General features: G+C 34.6%; 2 pseudogenes across 1 annotated transcript; both read left to right on the top strand.

Moving 5' to 3' along the window:
• Positions 1-2,155: 2,155 nt before the first annotated feature.
• On the top strand, positions 2,156-5,725 carry LOC143567720 (calcium and calcium/calmodulin-dependent serine/threonine-protein kinase DMI-3-like; annotated as a pseudogene). Its single transcript, XR_013141459.1, has 7 exons — positions 2,156-2,841; positions 3,971-4,025; positions 4,118-4,228; positions 4,327-4,553; positions 4,620-4,808; positions 5,402-5,461; positions 5,549-5,725. The product of XR_013141459.1 is annotated as a calcium and calcium/calmodulin-dependent serine/threonine-protein kinase DMI-3-like (transcript).
• Positions 5,726-14,650: 8,925 nt separating this feature from the next.
• LOC143567719 (protein ETHYLENE INSENSITIVE 3 pseudogene) lies at positions 14,651-16,291 on the top strand (annotated as a pseudogene).
• Positions 16,292-17,400: the final 1,109 nt, after the last annotated feature.

Genomic DNA, 17,400 nt, shown 5'->3' with positions numbered 1-17,400 from the left:
GTTAATGGGGACGGGACCAAAATCGTTTCGGGGACGTTTCCATTAGCGTCATATGCCGCTACATAGTACTTGACAACCAAATAGCGAACTTGTAGCAAATTCCGACAGAGATTTCGACGCGCGGAGCAGTAGGAAGAAAAAGAAAGAAGATACAGGCTGAATTGGTGACGGGGTTAACTTTTGTTTAGGTTTTTAGGTTTAAACTAAGTTTAGATTTTTTTTTAACATTTAACCCCTTTATCTTTCACTTGTATGCTTCTAATCTCTAAAACTTTTAAACTTTTACATAAAAGGTACTTTTTTTATTTAATCTAGTCTCTCTAGGTTTGTATATTTCATTTGTAACCCTAGATTTTAACTAACGTATTCAATTCTTAAACTATATATATATGGGTGGGTTAAAATAAAAAAAGATAGTTTTCTATAAAGAATAAGAATAGATCATATCCATTGGATCATGTTAATCAATGGTTGAGATTTAAATTGACCAAAAACCGACATAGTTTCCTAGAATTACTATTTCACCTTTATAACCGACATAGTTTCCTAGAATTATTCTTTCACCATAGGTTATAATGCCACATGTCAAAAATCTATTGGTTATAACCATTATTAGGAAACTCCTTATTTTTATTTGAACTCTTATATATATATATATATATGTATTGGACTTTGTTTAATATAATTGTATTTTTTTTTTCATACCCTTATCTTGGATTTTTGATTTTTGTCATCCCTTACTTGTAACGTCCTCGTATCCTGATCCTGTACCCGTTCCTGTGCTACTTAGCTTGAATGCCTGCTATAGTATTTTGGTCAGATTATTTGAAGTTTAGTAGGTTCGCCTTTTTTTAAGTTAGTCGGATGGTTGGCCAAGAACCGCGTTCAACCGATTGCCATATGGGTAATAGACCTCATGACCTCGTTCAACTTGGATGCTTGGCTGCAACTTAGATAGTGGATTCTGAGAAGTACGATGGAGCAGATGACCAGCTTAGATGACGGGTGGTTGATATACGTTGTGATAAGCTTTATTACGAGATTTTCTATAGCCAATAAGTCAAAGTGAATCCATTTATTACAGGGTGCTTCACAAGATGTGCAAAAAAAAAAAATTGCACGAGATATGTATGTTTTGGCGGTGGGTGAACGTGATGTGCCAAAGGTTGCTGATCACAGATACTCATATTGTGCTTTTACCGGCTACTCGTGCAATCCTTGAATTAGGTACCAAAAGGTGCTTACACATCCGGTCGTACCACTATTGAGAGTTGCGGTCATCCCTTTGATGAGGCCTCGAAAGATGACCCGTCATAAGTGGCCCTCTTGAGTCATATTTCCATTATTAATGACAATCCGATTCGCATTTCTCATTTCACTCATAATAATCCTCACAAACAAAGTAGAGTGAAAATTAGGGGTGCTCCCAACAATGTAAATGTAAATGTAAATAAAAGTGAATTTAAATTATTAATATAAGTTATTTTTGGTAGTTAGTGGTAAATGTGATTTATTAAATCTAATTTGTCTAAAATTAAAATTCTTAAATTTTGTTTATTAATGTCTACGCTTTGATAGTTGGCACACACACCTCTACAACTAAATACATTTATCTAACAGGGTATTATCCTACAACAATATTTATAATAGAAAACAAATAAAAAGATAAAACTTTTACAAATTTTGTGCAACAATTATCAATATGAACAAATATTTATGAAATACGACAACATTTAGGTGAAAGGTGATGTTTATAAAACGAAAAGTCTTAATGCCCCTTGACCTGATGAAATTATTCAAAATTAAGATGCTTTAAAATAAGTATTTATATGACCGGCTAGATTATATTAAAAATACAATCATCCTTTTAGATATAAAAAAAATATTATTGATTTTAATAAACCCGAAATTATTAATTTGACTAGGTCATGAATTTGTCTCTTGTTTTTGAGCCATCATCCCACACGCTTATTCCATCCTACCAATTCCTACTTGATCTAATTATTATTCTTTAACTTTATTATTTTAAAAATCCCATTATTATAATCACCCAACTAATCATATACAATTAATCAAACCTGAAAATCACTTGTTGATCCTACCTTTCTTTTATTTGACTTTTATTTCATTTTCTCAAGATCAATCAACAATCCAAATGGAGAATAGAGCAAGAAAGCTTAGTGATGATTATGAAGTTACTGCCATCTTGGGAAGAGGTGGATTTTCGATTGTACGGAAAGGTATAAAGAAGTCAACGAGTGATTTTGAAGATGGTGAGAAGGAAGTTGCAATCAAGACATTGAAAAGAGTTGGTGATGGAGGGCTAGCGCGTTTTCCAAGTAGAAACCATGGTATGATATCGGATGCACTGCTAGCAAACGAGATCATGGTGATGAAAAGAGTCGTGGAGGAGGTGTCTCCTGACAGTAACGTCATCCAATTACATGACGTTTGTGAAGACGCTACTGGGGTCCATCTTGTTCTTGAGCTTTGTTCCGGTGGAGAGCTGTTTGACCGCATAGTTAGTCAAGAAAGGTACTCTGAGGCAGAGACCGCCAAAGTAGTGCAACAGATTGCTAGCAGTCTAGCAGCACTCCACCTGGCCAATGTGATCCATAGGGATTTGAAGCCTGAAAATTGTCTTTTTCTTAGTGAAAGTAAAGACTCGCCTTTGAAAATAATGGACTTTGGGCTGAGTTCACTGGAGGAGTTTACAGATCCAGTTGTGAGCCTTTTTGGGTCCATTGATTATGTGTCACCAGAAGCGTTATCCCAACAGAAGATTACTTCCAAATCTGATATGTGGGCTTTGGGTTTCATTTTATATATTCTTCTCTCAGGGTAAGTAGTTCAAATATGATATGTGGGCTTTGACCTTTTTATAAAAATATATAAAAACTTGGGTAGATTAGACATTAATAATAGGGAAAAACCCTATAGAATAATAAGCAAGTTTTAATATTTTTCCAATCAAGTCACTCATTCTTTATTTTATCTCAATTAAATAAGCTAAGTTTAAAAAATGTTCTAATCCTAGGCATTTTTACCCATATAGCAAGTTACCATGGTATGCTATTTTTTTTTTCTTTTTTTAACATGTCCACATAAAATTTATCACTTATTAGTTATATCAAAAGCAAAGAAAAATGAAGCATTTCCAACTATAATTCTTATTTAATGATATCTTCTTTTTTTAGCTTAAAAGCTCTCTTCAATGTCTCAATCTCATCTCCGGCGTGGACGTGTCACCACCACCGGCCAGATCCATTTTCATCCGATGAAACAACCATCTTCCATCGTCAAAAACCATCGTTTGCCGTCCAAAACCGCGTCGGCCCCCAAATTCTAATTTGCGACTCTAGGCTTATCCCCCAATCCATGCCACCTGCCCGAAACCCAATGGAGCCACCGTTTTCCGCCGCCGGTGGATCCAACTTACCGACAACCTTCTCCGTTCATACCCACATCTCCGATTGTTAGGATCTTTGGCAAGCTTTTTACGGTTGAAGGTGGAGTTCTCCGCCTATACAGCGCGGTCACCGCAGTGGTGTTCATGTAGCTTTAGCAAATAAAAATGTTGCATTTTGATCACCATAAATTTCAAGTCAGCATATTTAAAAAAATGAAAAAAGATAAAAAAATTGCCATGTAGGCATGTTAACTTGCTATATGGGTAAAAATTCTCGAATTAGAACATTTATTAAACTTTAATTAAGACAAAGAAAAAAATGAAATACTTTATTGGAATAATATTGAAACTTAGTTACTATTCTATAATAATATAACTTGTTAATTTGTACTTATAATAATTTGAAGTGTTCCTAAAGAGTTAGATAGCAAACGATTCCTAGTTTACAATAAAAAAAAATACGTATTAAGTCACTCCAACAAAAACAAATGCATGATCAAACACCCATGTCACTACTACATCCAATGATCTATTTTCATTGATTGGTTTTCCTAATTTCAGGTATCCTCCTTTTAGTGCGCAGTCGCATCTTCAAAAACAACAAATTATCATGAACGTACGACACTACAATTCTCAAATCACATCTTAATCTAACAGTCGGTTTATAATAAAAAAGAAATTGACATTACATGTTCATCGTGTGTTCAGCGCAATTTTAGCTTCTATGACAAAACATGGAAAAAGATTTCTAAATCCGCCAAGGAACTAATTTCCAGTTTGTTAAATGTCGATCCTCAAAAGCGGCCTACTGCTGATGAGGTACAAACACGTTTGACTTCTGAATGTTAAACTTTGACCTCCAAAAGTCAAATTATAAGTACTTTTCACTAAACTCTTCAGACCTTCAATGTATATAGATTCTTAAACATCCATGGGTCTACTCAGCAACTGAACGCCAAATCGACCCAGAGATCGTATCGAGGTTACAAAGCTTCAATGCAAGGCGCAAGTTTCGTGCAGCTGCTATAGCTAGCATGTATACATGCACGGTTTTTTTGAGAACAAAGAAGCTCAAGAACCTGGTTGGATCTTATGACTTGAACCAGGAGGAGCTTCAAAATCTCAGGAATCATTTTAAAACATTGTAAGTAAGCATTATTAGCTGTCAGTAGTCGTGAAACTGTCTAAACCGGCATCTTTGACTGTATAGATGTGCGAATGGTGAAAATGCAACACTTAGTGAGTTTCAAGAGGTGTTAAAAGCCATGAAAATGACATCACTAATACCTCTAGCCGGACGAATATTCGACCTTTTTGATAATAATCGGGATGGTACGGTTGGGAGATACTTTGCGGGTTCTCGAGCCTCAAGAATCTCGCTCTTCGTCTCTGTTTTCAGGTTAACTTTTTCCCAATTCAAAACATGTAAAAGTACTGGTTTTCGGATCGGCCGATAGGACCTATTTTATAAACTAGGTCAACCCAAATACAACATGTTGAATAAATTGGTTAACACAAACACCGCCGGAATTATTTCTCTCATAGCTATTATTTTTCCGAAAGTAAGATTAATTATCCTTCTTGAAATCTTAAGTTACCTTTTAATTTTTCCGTAAGTGAAATTAAATATTCAAATCTTTTTCATTCGCTTTTTAAAATCTCAAGCTGAAGATTAAAAAAACCAAGTTTGTTAATTGGGAAATTAGAGAAAAAGAAACAAAAAAAACCCATTAATAAATACAACAATTAAAAAATGTAATTTTACTTATGAATCACAAATGAAAAACAAAGGGATTGGACCCAAAACATGACCCAGAACATAACAAGATTTTAAGTGGGCCTCACTTGATATGAATATATGTGTAGTATCGAACCCTCCAAATTAAACTTCTAGTAATAATATTACGAAATTGTTGGAATTGAACCAAAATCAAACCAATATTATTGGATTCTCGTACTAGTGCCAAAATGCTGATGAACATATGTTGGCAGATGTGTGATACGGATGGGTCCGGCTGCATTAGTAAGGAGGAGGTCGCGTCAATGCTTCGGGTAATACTAAACCATCAACCGAAAGACACAAGTGTGACATTAGTATCGTGTCGCTAACACTTTGCTTTGTGATTGTGTCGCGTGCAGGCGTTACCGGATGAGTGTTTGAGTATAGATATCACAGAGCCAGGAAAGCTAGATGAGATATTCGATCACATGGATGCTAATAGTGATGGGAAAGTAACGTTCGATGAATTCAAAGCCGCTATGCAAAAAGATAGCTCGTTACAGGATGTTGTTCTCTCCTCAATTTGTCCTAATTAATTATTTTAAGTATTGCTATTAAATAAAATCATTATTTAGATGCTCGTGATGTATTATCTTTATTATATTCATACTTTTTTACTATTATTATTATTATTATTATTATTATTATTATTTACTCTACATTAATTAGGAAAACCATATATTAACACAAAAGTACCATTCATTTCATTTTGGTACAAATGCTTTTGAATTATATGTAAGTTTTCTTTGAAAATGTTAAATGATCTCGCCTGTCAACCACATGGGCACACCATGCTCATTTTTGAAAATAGGGTCGCAAGTCTGTCCCACCTATAAACCACATGAAGGTCAATTTACTCGTAGTTTTCATGACTACACTCTCTTTGAAAGGAAAAAAAAAACAAAAAGAAAACACCCTTTGTAAATCTTGATCAATTTAATCTTTCGCTCATTTCCCACTTTAAGCTTTCGTCATTTTCCCTAGTTGTTTGACCGTCAGGTTTTTTTTTATGACTTCGTTTACCTTTTGATGTGGTACGAGCTACTTACGGTTCGGATACTTGGGTTTCGGGAATTTGGGTTTCGAGTATCTGGGTTTCGGGTAATTGCGAAGACATATATGACATTGGCAGTCGAAATAACATATCGATGAACGGTTGCATGGTGGGTGGCATTACGGGTCGATAACCTTGTTGGTTGGCAAAGAAAGGGTTAGTAGGGTCATTGTTGTTAGCAAGCAAACTAACCACTGGCGAAGCTTACTTAGAGCCGGGGGGTCGCGCCCCCCCCCCCCCCTGTTTTTTTCGCACAGTAGTGTAAATTTACCCATTTTCGTCCAAAATTTTTAATCCGTAGTGTAAATTTAGGCGTTTTCGGCCAAAAATTTAAGTCCAGGTCCCGATCGTTTGTGAAATTTTGTATACATTTTGAGTCCCCCCGGTGTCTTAATCCAAGCTTTGCCACTGAAACTAACCCACCACAAATTTTGCCGGATCCCATGGATTCGGGTTTGAGCTCGAGTTCGGGTTCGGGTTTGGGTTTGGGTTTGTGCTCGGGCTCATGGTTGTAGAAAGTTGAGAGGTTGATTGAATTTTGAAAAGAATTAGAGTGTTAAATGAAATGGAGTTGAGAAATTGCTTGAATAAAATGATGTTGAGAAATTGTTTGTTTAAATAGGTTGAATTAATTTTTTTTAAACAGTAATATTACCGTTACATTGGAGGGGCCCCACCAAATCCTCCTCTTTACCGCCGGCCGTTCAAAGACCACCCCTCGACGGTGTTTCCCCAACACCGCTCGTAGCGTGAAGTCTTATAATACACCTTCATATATCATCAACACTTTCGAACATATTTGCCAATGCTCTTGTCTAGTCAAAAATAAACAATATGAAGAAATATCTTAATAAAGTAGAGTCTAAATGAGGAAAGAAAGCACCATGATTAAGTAAACTAATACCAAACTATCCAATCTGTACTTTCATTATAAACAACCGCATGTTACAAAAATATCTTCCTAGACATCAAAATGAACGCCATGTGACCTTATCATTGTTAAGACGTGACTTAAGCCAAACATCTTTATCAAATATCATTTGTATCCAATATTGAAACAATATTTATTGAACAAGGCCTTCTAATTAGTTTCTTTGATAATAAGTTTTACTCGTTAAACCGTTTATGACCAATTCACAAATTGGTTGTAACATGCATACAAACTGCCCACGGCTAATTAGTTTAGAACTTAAGCAAAACTTTTTTGAAACAAGCTTACGTAAACACGCTGGATATGTTTGGTAAAACTAGCTGGTAGCTGTATCTGGAAGTTGGTGGCTGGTGGCTTGAAGCTGGTAGCTGTAGCTTTTTAGATATATTTAGATGTTTGGCAGAGTAGCTGGAGCTTTAAATAAAATGTATAAAATGACCAAAATGGGCATAACTAAAAAATATAATAGTAAATGTATCTATTTTGGAAGGTTATTTAAGTAATTTAAAATGCTAAAATTTTGTAGCTTCTTCTAACCGCTACTAATAGGAGCTTCAAACTTTAAACTTTTTCACATGACCTAAAAGATTCAAGCTCCTTCAACCAAACAAGGTTTTTAATTGAATAGGAGTTTTTTCATAAAAGCTTGAAGCTAAAAGCTCCTTGAAGCTCCTAAAAGCTCTCTACCAAACATGTCCGTTATGTGAGCTGTGTCTAGGTTATATGGGTTAAGTATATTTATGTTTTAGGGTTAAGTTTTCTACACAAATACTTAGCCGAATTCACGTTGGGTGACATCAATGTGCTAACTTGAATCCAACAAAACATGACCAGAACTCATGAACTTGAAAATGGTTGAATCAAAACATTCGTTCTTGTAACAAAGTATTCGCATTTAATATTTTACTCCAATATACAACTCGTTTGTGTTGCACAATTAATCCCAAAAATTTATATGAAAAATGGTCACTTAACTCTCAAATAAATTTACCATTTAAACAACCTAAATCCTTTATACTAAAGTTTTATGATTGTATAAACAATATTTTGCTCCAATATACAACTCGTTTGTATTACACAATTAATCCCAAAAATTTATATGAAAAATTGTAACTAAACTATCAAATAAATTTATAAAGTTTAAAGTTTAAACAACCTAAATCCTTTATACTAAAGTTTTATGAGTGTATAAACAATCTCACGCAATTATGATTTAAGATCGTAAAAAAGTGGATCGTTTTTTTTATTAAAATTAATAAATATGACAAATACTATTAACGGTACTTTTGTTATGCATGGGAAAATGTTGGGTCAGATTTTTGATAAGGAAGATCGGAATCTTTTCAACCTCCTCAGAAAACGGTTAAGTATGGAATACGAGCAAGCCCAGACGATCGAGCATGGTCTTTACTACTTCGAGCAAGGTTCTGAACCTTAAATGGTTGATTCTTCTAAGTGTTGAAGGCTTCGAGCAAGCTACGCTTCAACGAGCAAGAGTATTCTTCTATCGAGCATGAATTGCCAATCGAGCAAACAGCTTGATCATACATGTTCCAGCCAAGTGTTACGAGCACAGGATGATCGAGCACATGGGGACGCGCATGGATGCAATAAGAGGATGTCACGTGAATCTAAACAAAGACTTCGAGCACAGTTCAGTTACCAAGCAAGATTTACATCCGAGCATGCTAAAGATTGATGAATAAGAAAAGCTGAAGACATCAGGAAGAATGAGCTTGCTCGATGGACTAGTTCGAGCAAAGCATGGACAAGTCAAGAGGAATGAAGCTTACTTGAAGGGAATATGTATTATTCGAAAAAGAATATATTCTAAGTAAAGTCTGCTCGAAGACACTCATCGAGCACACCTAGTATAGGAAGTTTGCTCGAGCAAGGTATGTACCTTGCTCGAGGACTGAAACACTTGTATTAGATTTATCTTTCATTATGTAATGACTAGGACTTATAGAAGGAAAGTCAGAGTCTATAAATAGAGGTCCTAGGGTACCTTTAGGGTACAGATTTCGAGACGGAATTGGCAGGCACTCATTGATTACGAAAAACGGCCGCCGTCACACAAAACCCTAGACATTCCATTCACTGTACCTTTGACATATCATTAAATATAGTGAATCTTTGTCTCTGAATAAGCCTTTACTGATTATCATTTACTGTTTTGTGTTTGATATCTGTTCACAATTCCTCATTCTCAGTCATTGAATATCCTGATTCCGCCGGGATATTCAATCGGTCTTTTGAGTATTTGAGTCGGTGTGTTCTTGACAAACCTTTGCTAAGGTTTCACCCGACGGACGGTCCTGACAGAAAAGTATACAAAACCGAACAAACATGAAGATAAAATACAATTTTATGTTAATAAATTGATTCATATTGTTGTCTTCTACAAGAACTTCAATAATGTCTTCGACTTTGTTTTTATTACAAAACCAACAAGCTGAATTGTTGATGGTTTGGCTGAGGGTTTATGTTCGACACATGTCCTTCAAAAAAGATTCCGAGTCTCCCCTTAGTGTACATCCTAAGCATTATGCACTGCATGAGATTGCTCTTGCACTTGAGATAGCAGATAGCACTGGACGTACTAGTGTTTGTAGAAAATGTGTTAAAGAGATGAAGTATAGAAAGAATTTTTTGAGAACTAACAACTTTTCTGGAACAAAATTGTGGTAACATTTTCTCTCAAATTTGTGTATCAATTTTTTTTCTATGAACCATTTGTGTTCATTGTATAGACACAAAATTGAAACCAAAACAGCCAGCTTAATCTTGTAATAACCAAGATTTATTTTCACATTTAACTGAACTTAAGTGGTCAAATCAAATTTCCTATATTTAGTTTGTGTTAAAGACTGCAATGGAAAACGAGCACTAGAATGGTTCCACTAATGATGCCATAAGTGAGAACCGCGCCGTTAGTGACAACTTAACCACTGCTCAAGTAAAGTGCATTATCAAAGCGTCACATTACATCCGTTGTCCATGCCACACGCATCCTTTACGGTTCCCATTTGTTTCTACTTCTAAAGGAAACAATATCCAAGAGGTGTTTACTTATAAACCATTTCAATTTTTGTTCCCAACATATGAGAGAAGTTGACTGACTAAATCCATTGTTCCTTCTGATTTTCATGACTTTAGTAATTTTAACCATACAACTTTATGTATACAACTTTATGTATTGATATCTCATTATCTTGGCTCCAAATTTACTTCTATATATTCTCATCACATATGAAATTCAATGTAACACGAAAATATAATTTAGTGAACAAGATATTTAATACTAACCACGTGTTTAAAAATATCTCCCTATCGAATTAACTTTAATCAAAGCAATAGACTTAAGATAATGACCACCACCAAACCATCTTTATCAAATTTCTACTAAAACCTTTAAATCCATAAGGAGAAACACCTAAATGTGACCATGAATTATTCATTTAGATTACATGAAAATGAAATAACTTCAACTTAATTGGTGGCTTTTTATTTATGATAGTTTCATATACTCCTTTTTAAACTTATAAAATACATATATTATTTTAAAATATGGTTAAACATATAATAAATATTAGGCAAATTAGAAATAAATAATCCAATCTTTTTTGTATTGGCCGATAATAATTTCACATTTAAAAAACACTACCAACAGTCCAACCTTCCAACTATTTTTGTCTCAACGGACCTCCGCTAAAAAATGCTTAACGTCGCTAAGTTTTTTTTTCCGAGGTTCAAACCAATGTTTTAGGGCTTTTGATCAGAAGAAGGATATGGGTCGAATAATGTAAAACTTATCTCGAAACGGTGATCCAAACGACGAAGTAGTGTTTCAATTCGGGTGTTTGAATTTCCAATTAACAATAATAAAGCCATTTGAATCAACATTTCGAGATAAGTTTTACATCAGTCAATTCGTATACTTCTTCCGATTAAAAGCTCTAAAACATTGATTTGAAGCTCAGAAAAAATACTTAACGACGTTAAGTGTTTTTTAACGGAGGTCTATTGAGACAAAATAGTTGACAGGTTGGACTGTTGATAGTGATTTTTAAAATTAAGATTATTATCGGCCAATACACAAAATGTGTGATTATTTATTTTCAATTTGGGGTGGCAATGCCTAGTATAACATGAAAATAACCAAGTTTTAATTTGACACATACAATCTATGAAAACATGATTGTGTTCGCATTGACATATTTGTATAAACGGTGGGTCGTATTTAGGTTTACATGTATGTGAATAGTTTAACAGGTCAATCTATCAACATGTTTATTGAAACATGTCGACCCACTTACCCGATTATACCATTTTTCAAAGTTTACCTACCCGATTAATACTTTTCCAACTTCATTAATACAACATAACCATTTGGCATGTTTGTATAAGAGAGTTAAACGATCATTTTCGAGTTGCGTGATTTTAAGTATGTGCGAGCGAATTAAGTCTGACGCCTTGGATGCATTAAACAATTCAACCAACCAGGTCAACCCCACCCGATTTAGTAGGAGTGCACATGAACTTTTGATCAATTTACAATCGACCTTTGATCAGTTTACAATGGAAGCGAATTTCTCTCAATATTGCCATCGAGCAACTTTTGGATTACTTTTTTGATTTTGGATTATTTTATGATAATCGAATCATCTACATTTTGATTATTTTTGAGTTGAAGTTGTATTTATACGAAATTATAGGGTTACTAGTGCAATCCATTAGGTTGTACCATTTATAACTCCATCTCAATACAATTTAAAAAACAGCTTTAATACAAATACCAAATAATAGGCATATGATAAGTCCCAAGTCTTCAAAAATTCCACATAATGGTCAATTTTTTGAAACATTAAATTGTTTCGTTTTAAAAGAAGGAATTTAATTAAAAAAAAAGGCACAACTTGTGTCCTCTCTCCCCTCATTTTTGTTGTTTTATAATGTTTGTGCCAAGAACAGCATCCCACAGATTAATTATCGACGCGCCTTTTCTTTCTACTTGTTCAGAATAGATTGATTGATCCAACCCTAAAGCACAAAGCTTAGCTTTGGTAAGTTCATTCTTCTTTTTGCTGCTTATTTTGATTTTGTCAACACATTTATCATCTTTTTTGCCGAAATATGAAACCCTTTTGTCTATTTTACAATATTCGATCTGGGTTTTGTTGGTTAAGAATTTGCAGATTTATTTAACCTTCTTACATGTAATTGTTTGTAATATATATATATATATATATATATATATATATATATATATATATATATATATATATATATTTTTACCTAAAGCTGAGATTGATAAATTTCTCATCATCAAGTTTAATATTCTTGAAAATGAGAAAAATAAAAATACATTCTTTTAGGATTTCTATTTTCTTAGTCCTTATTATTCCTGTTACACAATAATAATTTCAGTGACTACTAATTGTGTTCTTAAGTGCTAATCTATAATCAGCAAGTACTAATAACACTAATTAATATTCTTATTCTTGATTTAACAAATTTTCAATTAGTCAATTTTAGCTTTCTTTTATGATTTTGTACATTTTTATGTGTAGTTTGCTAGCAAAAGATATAGATAGACATGGATAAAGAAATCGATAGATCTTACTTTTGGCCACGGATCTACATTCAGATCTTTAGATATTTTTTTTAGATTCAATGATGCGGCTTTCTTTGCAAAATGAACCACCATATGTGTCAACTGTTATATGCCAGTCAAACTTTGTCCAGAACCACCGTTATATGAAAAATGAACTTTTGTGTGTAACTATGTCTATATGTGTGCTTGGATGGTAGAACATGAATTATTGCCATGTGATCGTTCAGGATGGAAGGTTTTGTTCAAGATTTCAAGGTTTAACTTTGGGCTTTTCAATCGTGTGAATGTGATTTTGGTATTAATACTGAAACGTATGAATCGGTTTAAATCTTCATTTATTTTTGAGTTTTGTAGTTTTCATGTGTTTATACAAGTTTTATATTATGTCACTGAACTATCAAATATTTTGTGCATGCTGCTTGAAGTTGTTTTACTCACTTCTGACTATGTTATGTTAGTGATGAAAAATCATGATTATTAATGTAGTAATGATTAAAATGTGAGAAAATAATGAAAGTAGCCATTTTTCTAAGTTTGTTATAACTCATACATATGTTCATGCTATAACAATTTCAAATGTATAGCTATGAGATATGTGATGTTATAGTCGTGTGTCAATAAATTAATTGTTTCATATACCTATAATTGGAAGAAATACATTGTTGTTGAGACATTTGGAACAAATGGCTGCCTCTATTTTTATTAAAACCATTCCAAGATTATTAGCTCTCTTTTTTTATATATGTCTGATTTAGACGTTTGAACTAAATGCATTGGTAGTTATGCATGTAATACCTCTTTCTTTAAAAAAACATGATTGTACGTACTATCGCATCTTTTACACACACGTTCTAGATTTATGTACATCAGTACATGCATACTCAATGCATTGGTAACATGATTTTAGGTTTTTGATAGGGTTGTAATATGTAAACGAAACGAGCTGAGCCTCAGCTCGACTCGTTGATAATCTATTATGTAAGCTATATACATTTATAATATATTATATTTTTATTATAAATTTTGTACATAACAAAATATATATTTTTTAGTTATTTTGATCAAAGTTTTTTATATAATAATAATTATTATATAAATATATATTAATATGTAAGATAAAAGTTCTATAAACAACATATGATAATTTTTGTACATAATATATTTTAGTTATTTTGATCAAAGTTTTTTATATAATAATATTATTATATTAGTATATATTTAGTATGTTAAATAAAAGTTATATTAATAACATGCTTGTTTAGGCTCGCTAGCCAGCTCGAGTCGGATAAGTGACGCTCTGGCTTGTTTGTTAAAGAAGCTTTTTTATAGGCTCGAGCTCTTATAGGCCTGGCTCAATTCAAGCTTTTAGCGAGCTAATCTTGTGTAGCTCACGAATGGCTTGGCTTGTTTACACTTTTAGTTTTTTGTCTTTTATTAAATGCTACACGGATCAGATTTGAGTATCTGAATTTTGTACTTGCGTAACTCACGCCTTATGTACTTTATCGGATTAAGAAAATGATACTTGAGTATAAGTATATGTGACTGTAAAAGTGGGTATCTTATGGCGGCTATTTCTGTAAACTTTTACTAACATGATCATAATGGTATAACACACTAAAAAATGTCAACTTTCGTGATTCTTACATTAATGGTAGATAACTAATGTTACTTCATACAGTTCATACAATTTATTATCAGTTTAGCAGTCATTAGTATCCATTTGCCTTTTTTTTGGCATGTTTACTAATAATTATAAGTTAGTTATTGTTTCAGGAAAGTATCTGCTTAACCTTTGGTGATAAAAAGTTACAGAAACATCTTTTAAATCTTCATCAAGTCTATCCACAAATACGAAAATGTCAGTGTTTAACGAAATGGTATCTGCGGAAGCTTTGATTTCCTATCCGCCCCTCCGTTTGAACCCAAGGCTGCAACTGAAGAACCACCCGTGGACGACGATTCAACGACAGCAATGATGATGTGGATATTGACATTGATGAGCTGGAAAGGCAAATGTGGCGTGACTAAATGCTTTTAAGACAACTCAAAGAGCAAATCAAATACAAAGAAAACATTAACGACATTGGCAAACTGAAACAATCCCAAGAACAAGCGAGACGAAAAAAAATGTCACGTGCACAAGACGGGATCTTGAAATACATGCTTAAAATGATGGAAGTTTGTAAAGCCCAAGGGTTCGTTTATGGGATTATTCCTGAAAATGGTAAGCCCATGAGCGGAGCTTCCGATAACCTCCGAGAATGGTGGAAAGAAAAAGTCCGGTTTGACCGGAACGGGCCTGCAGCTATTACAAAATATCATGTTGACCACTCAGTTTCTGGGGAAACTGAAAGCGTTAAACCTGTAACGACTCCTCATACTTTACAAGAGCTTCAAGACACGACACTCGGCTCGCTTTTGTCGGCCTTGATGCAGCATTGTAACCCGCCGCAGCGGCGATTCCCACTTGAAAAGGGTGTTCCGCCGCCGTGGTGGCCTACCGGTGATGAGGAGTGGTGGGTGGGGTCAGGGATGGTGAGAGAACCGGGCCCGCCACCGTATAAGAAACCTCATGATTTGAAAAAGGCGTGGAAAGTCAACGTGTTGACTGCGGTTATTAAGCATATGTCTCCTAATATTGATAAGATACGAAAGCTCGTTCGCCAGTCCAAGTGTTTACAGGATAAGATGACCGCTAAGGAAAGTGCCACGTGGCTGGCAGTTATTAATCAAGAAGAAGCACTTTGTCGGGTCTTGTATCCAGACGCCTGCCCGCCTGCTGGCGGTGGCTGTCGTGGTTCGTGCCTTATTAATGATGTCGGTGATTTTGATGTTGTAGGGGCGTTCGATGAGCCAATTGTTGAACCAGAAAACTGCAAAGTGGAAAGTTATTTCGGGTTAGGGGTGGCAGGACCCGCTCCTGTTGTTAAAGTCAAAGGGGAGATAGTTGACTCAATGATGGCTGAGAATATTATGATGAAAAGAAAGCAACCGCCAGTTACGATGGAACCGAAGACGTACACGTGTGAGTATTCTCAGTGCCCGTATAACGATGCTCGTGTAGGGTTTCATGACAGGTCAGCAAGAAACAACCACCAGATAAATTGTGCTTACCGCCCTACTGGCAGAACCCTGAACTTTCAGATAAATAATATTGAGGAAGCACCAGTTTTTGGTATCGCGGCGTTTGGTCAAACTCAGCTCGGTGCAGTTCCTCCACCTGCTAACCACATCACAACACCGCCACAGTTGTATGGCGGTGACATTGCAGAACTCGGGATGCCTGAAGATGGTCAAAGATTGATTTCTGAACTCATGTCATTCTATGATGCAAATATTCAAGAACCAAACAAAAGCTTTAAATCAGGGAATCTGGATCCGATTCATCTTGATGACAGTTTTTGGCCATGCGATTCTGGGTTTGATTCGGGCAGCAACGTGAATGTAAATGACAACAATACCCTCGACTTCACGAAGTCGGTTTGGTACATTTGAAGGTGAATGTAGGATGTGAAGGCTCAAATGATTACTATGTTGTTATGGGTTGTTTGTACTATAAAACATTTGAATGGTATTATATGTTGTCAGTGTGGATCATCATAAGTGTTTCTGCGTTATGTGACAATAATTCCTGTGTATGCAAATATACCATGGTGCATGTTTGGGATTGAGTTTGAAAACAATTTATTGATTTTTTGAAGAAGGCGGCAAGTCAATAAGTTGTTTTCAAAAGCAATCGCAAACAATGCCCATAGACACAAAAGGGGGGAAATGTAATATGGCACCTTCTCAATAAAGCTCAAGTTGGGTATTTTAAAATTCAAGCTCGTCTTTACAATTATTTAAAAAAAAAATAGTTTTAGAGCAGTTGAGAGTAGTGTTGTTTGTGTTTAAGGTATTTTAGGTAATAAAGTGTAAATGACACGACAATGTGTAATATAGGTAGACTTTGAGTTCATAAGAGTACATTAACCCACGTCACCCACCCCCAGATAATATCATAGATGATCAATTCGTGGCATGCATGCCTTCCTATTATAATATGGATTTCTTTCGTAATTTTTCTTGGATTATTTTCATAGACGATCAATCTCATTTACGTGAACCAATATAACGACTAAATATTAGAGTATATCTAACAATAAAGTATTAATCTCTTAATAATTTTTGCTTACTGCAAGTCCCTGATCGGATCTACAGAATATGATATCAAGTAAACACGATGTTTGTGCGGAATCCAAACAACGTGGTGATTCAAGAAAAATATAATGTAATAAAAATAAGATGAACTTCAACGAAATAATAGAAAGATGAACACGATATAATATGACTTCAAAGCACACGTATATTACGTCGGGTACTCAAGTCCCTTCCAATAGAAAAACGATTACAATAATGATAGGAATGACCAACAGTAAACCCTATAGAGGTTTCGGTTATTACCAACAAGACGGTAAACCCAAACTTATAAGTATAAACCAAAAGTATCCCAACAACCCCCCCCCCCCCCCCTTGATTTACTGCTTTCTTCCATTAAGGCTTGTCAACGCGATGTGCATCGGCTTCCCTTAATGTTCTTGCCCAAAGCTTAGAACATATCATTGAG

The sequence above is a fragment of the Bidens hawaiensis genome, unplaced genomic scaffold, assembly GCF_021521415.1.
Source record: "Bidens hawaiensis isolate Kalapana, Puna unplaced genomic scaffold, B.hawaiensis_p1.1 tig00023611_1, whole genome shotgun sequence".
NCBI lineage: Eukaryota > Viridiplantae > Streptophyta > Magnoliopsida > Asterales > Asteraceae > Bidens > Bidens hawaiensis.
Note: the sequence above shows the minus strand (reverse complement) of the source record. Positions and strands in the feature narration are given on the sequence as shown.